Source organism: Protopterus annectens, chromosome 3.part1 (genome assembly GCF_019279795.1).
Source record: "Protopterus annectens isolate FY-2018-M chromosome 3.part1, PAN1.0, whole genome shotgun sequence".
NCBI classification, from domain to species: domain Eukaryota; kingdom Metazoa; phylum Chordata; order Ceratodontiformes; family Protopteridae; genus Protopterus; species Protopterus annectens.
Window position 1 is genome coordinate 1,680,616,628 of NC_056732.1, and position 4,781 is coordinate 1,680,621,408.

General features: G+C 36.5%; 1 non-coding gene across 1 annotated transcript; it reads left to right on the plus strand.

The window, feature by feature from the left end:
- The first annotated feature begins 4,143 nt into the window (after window positions 1-4,143).
- TRNAT-CGU lies at window positions 4,144-4,216 on the plus strand. Its single transcript has one exon. It is a non-coding gene; the product is annotated as a tRNA-Thr (tRNA).
- Window positions 4,217-4,781: the final 565 nt, after the last annotated feature.

Here is a 4,781-nt window from a genome sequence, read left to right on the forward strand (position 1 = left end):
GTTAATGGCGGATCTCGGGATCTTTTTGTGCACTTATTTCCCATGCTGTCTTAACTTAGTTAGAAATTGTTATGTAACCATTTTTATCACGTGGTACCATGATTTCTTTTTTCACAGTTTATCTAGAATAACTGCCTACCTATCCTGTTTCCCTCATCTATGACAAGACAGCAATCTTTTTTGTCCCTGATTTATAAAAAAAACTCCCTGACATAAACAAATACTGTAACAAGTCCCTGATCTGAAACAGAGAAAAGGTAAATTCCTCCTTACCTGAGCCTCCATGATTGACAGTCTCACTGATGGAACCATTGACTTGTCCTCCAATCACAGATCAGAAACAGTGGCTGGCCTCTTTTGAATGACAATTCAGTCGTAGGTCTTTCAGAGCAGAAGAACCGATGTGGCCTCTTCCCCGTACGGTTTCATGCCACCGGGCCCATCTGACCTGAGCTAGAGCGAGTTTCCGGTCCGAAGGACCAATCTGTCAAAGGAAAAATAAATTTCAAAAAGATCAATACATGGCAGGTTCAGGTTAAGGCACTTTAATCTTGCAGCAAGGAGACAATAATGTGCTAATACAGAGTTTGTCTAACTAAAATCAGGAAGTAAGATCATCTTTATACATTTTCTAACAAGACATTGCCTACCAAGCTGACGTAACAGATCACAAGTTCTAACATCATTACTTCATAGCAGCTGTTTGTCCATGATTTTCTGTTGCATTATCAATTTTATGAAAATCTTCCTAAGAAAAACAACGTGGCCTTGGTGACCACCGGTTAGATACAACTTCCCACTATGTTATGTTACTATTCAAGGTACTATAGCTAATTCGAACACAAAGCAAGTACAGATTCTTCAAGCAGTCTTTTGTTTCATGTATCTCTTCTTTTTCACAGCTGTGCATGTTCTCATAACATGAACAGAGCTGATTGTTCATATTCAATCACATTATAGAAAACAGTATTGTTCTATTCATTCACTTATTCATTCATTTTCCTGACCTAGCAGATAATCACCTGCTTCTCAGTACATTTCCAAAAGGCATAACATGAATTTTGCTGTGCTAGTAAATACAAGGTCAGGGTGCATCTTGCAATTTCAGAAAGCATACTGCAGTTTGAAAAAGCATCTTATAATTGTATACAGAATTAAGCTGTACATAAAATAGAATGAAATGTGTTAACTTTTTTAGCTTCTAATAAGCACTAAACATATATATTAATACATACTTCTCTGACACACTATGTTGGTAGTTTTTGCCTTTTTGGCATTGCCTAAAAATGGTATAAGGGGGTGGATAGAGTTTTTGCAAATATCCAGAAGCTTAAGGCAGACAGATACACCCCATCCTTGGCAAAGCAATGTGGTCTGTTGGCCATGTCCTGTCATGCTGACAGATATTGGATCGCTCTGAAGTGACACCAGAAACTAAGCCAATTATTAAAATTAATCATTTTATTTTCATACTTTGGCATCATCCTTGGTGAAGGTAGAATGCTGCTCAGTGCAAGGCTTGTACCTGTTTGTGACACATATTCTCAGAGATCCATTATGTCTATTTTCATATAGTCCCACAAGGTACGCCTCAGGTAGTTTACACCCATATGCACTATGATAGAATCATGTTGGTACCTGGGGTGCAGTGACTTGAGTGCGCACATCACATTGAGGATCCTGGGTCCAGATGAACAACCCAATTACTGAACTGCATTTACAAATTGTTATAACCCTGTTATTGAACTACATTTATAAATGGTGAACTAAGACTTTACTGAAAGCCAAGGACTCCTAAGTTGGGTTTGTGAAGAGTAGAACTATTGTCAGTACAAGTTAGATAACATATTGTCCCCATAGTAAGAAATTTCCAGAATGGGCTTGTGAAAAGTAGAACAATTGTTAGTGCACACTGTGCTGATGTGTCATACCTTTCCCTAAACCAGGCATACAACAGAGAGATGTTAATACAATGAAAGGGATCGCTCAGAGTAAATGCTCCTGTGTATAAAGCCAAGTAAAAATAATAAAATATTAAAACGTAACACAGGAGCAAAGCAATGAAGGAGTACGTCAACAAAACACAAAGTTCCATATACTGGATAACTCCACAGCACTATCAGTTCGTAGCCACAAAACCAAAGCCTTGTAAAAAATGTAGATTTATTGCAATCAGGTTAGCGCTTTCGCAGAATAGCTTCATCAGACATCTAAATACAGAATCTAGATGGATTTAAATATACTACTTGGCGGGAAACATCAGCTCTCTTAAAGTGACACATAGATTTTTGACATCAATTGTTTCCAATGTAAAATGAATAAAAGTTGGCAACAAATGATCACTCTAAGAATTCAATGAGTATAATCTAGTTAATCCGATCTGTATAGAAATCATGATGCAAATTTCTCTAAATTCAATTCACTTAATAAAACATAATATATCTGAAAACAGATATCTATAAAAATAAAATATGTGCATATACAAAACATATACAAAACATTCATGTATATAAATCAAGTAAACAAAGTAAAATAGGTATGTGTATAATATATATAAAAATGACCCCCAGTCACTAAAATGACAAACAGTTATAGTATCAAGTGTGTAATCTATCTATAATGTCTTAACCTTCTCATTTTTAAGAAGGGATGTATCGGAACCTTCCCATTGAGCCCAGGTGGCATGTCAGACCTAAATTTCATGATTCAATTAGATTCCCTGGCTTCAGTGTATGTTTTAACATCTCCCCCTCTGATGTTTCTATATACATTCTCCACTATTCTAAACTTGAATGAATGGCCATTTCCATTCTCAAGGACATGTTTCGCAAACCCTCACCCATGGATGGGTATATAGGTTCATTACATACCACACCTTGCAATAAGTGCAATTTTTGTTCATACATTGACACAGATTCCGTTTTCATACATCCCACCAGTTTAGTCAACCATCATTTCCGAGCCCATGGTAATTGCATGTCCATTGATCTGGTGTACATGGCATCTTGTACGGTATGTTCCGCATTCTACATCGGGAAAACTAATAGATGCCTTAGAGATAGAATGCGTGAACATATGTATCATATCAGAATAGGTAGTGTCCACAATGCCTTGGCGAAACATGTCCTTGAGAATGGAAATGGCCATTCATTCAAGTTTAGAATAGTGGAGAATGTATATAGAAACATCAGAGGGGGAGATGTTAAAACATACACTGAAGCCAGGGAATCTAATTGGATCATGAAATTTAGGTCTGACATGCCACCTGGGCTCAATGGGAAGGTTCCGATACATCCCTTCTTAAAAATGAGAAGGTTAAGACATTATAGATAGATTACACACTTGATACTATAACTGTTTGTCATTTTAGTGACTGGGGGTCATTTTTATATATATTATACACATACCTATTTTACTTTGTTTACTTGATTTATATACATGAATGTTTTGTATATGTTTTGTATATGCACATATTTTGTTTTTATAGATATCTGTTTTCAGATATATTATGTTTTATTAAGTGAATTGAATTTAGAGAAATTTGTATCATGATTTCTATACAGATCGGATTAACTAGATTATACTCATTGAATTCTTAGAGTGATCATTTGTTGCCAACTTTTATTCATTTTACATTGGAAACAATTGATGTCAAAAATCTATGTGTCACTTTAAGAGAGCTGATGTTTCCCGCCAAGTAGTATATTTAAATCCATCTAGATTCTGTGTTTAGAGGTCTGATGAAGCTATTCTGAGAAAGCGCTAACCTGATTGCAATAAATCTACATTTTTTACAAGGCTTTGGTTTTGTGGCTACGAACTGATAGTGCTGTGGAGTTATCCAGTATATGGAACTTTGTGTTTTGGTGACGTACTCCTTCATTGCTTTGCTCCTGTGTTACGTTTTAATATTTTATTATACAACAGAGAGATGACAACCAGTATCAACAGATAGTGAGAAAAAATTCTGTGTCACTTGATGATACTTTATGTTGAAAGTTTTAAGGATTATGGGGTACTTTGGAGACTTTCTAGCCCACATCTTTACACATAAATTCTTTGACCATGGTCAAAGCAATTGTATTTTGTCATTTGAATTTTGATTTTCAGATAAGTAAGCATGCAAGAGAGTGATGTATACTAGCTCCAGTGGCCTAATGGATAAGGCATTAGCCTCGTAAGCCAAGGATTGTGGGTTCAAGTCCCACCTGGGGTGATATAATCTTGATACAAGTAAAGCTTTTGGTTTTGGAGGGTGGCCTAATGGGTAAAGTATTTGCCTTACAAACACAAGATGCAGGGTTTGAGTCTCCCAAGGGATAATTGGCTAGGCTTAAAATGGCTCGCAAGGGCAGTTAGCTTAGTACTAATCTATGAACCTATAATCCCCATATTTATTAAATTTAACATTCCACCCAGTTCTGGGAAGTAGCATGAAAGATCCAGGAAAAGAGAGAGAATTTCTTGTAGGACTACAACTTCAAGGCTCTGACACTCATATTATTTAGCTTAATCTGCTGTGGAATCTGACAAGTCTTTAGGGCAGCTGTTGATCCACATTAAGAGATGCAGAATACAGTTTTCAGTATGAGTATCCATGGGATTCCATTTGAGTACTTGTTCTAGAAAGTTTGGTGGTGGGTGACCCAGAAAACTTCCAAAGTTTGACAGAAGTAGAAACAAAATGAATTCAATGTGAGGAACCTGACACCAGACAGTCCCACATGCAGTCACAGTAGAGATAACCTTAGGATGTGTACAGAGGGACTTTGAATGGACAT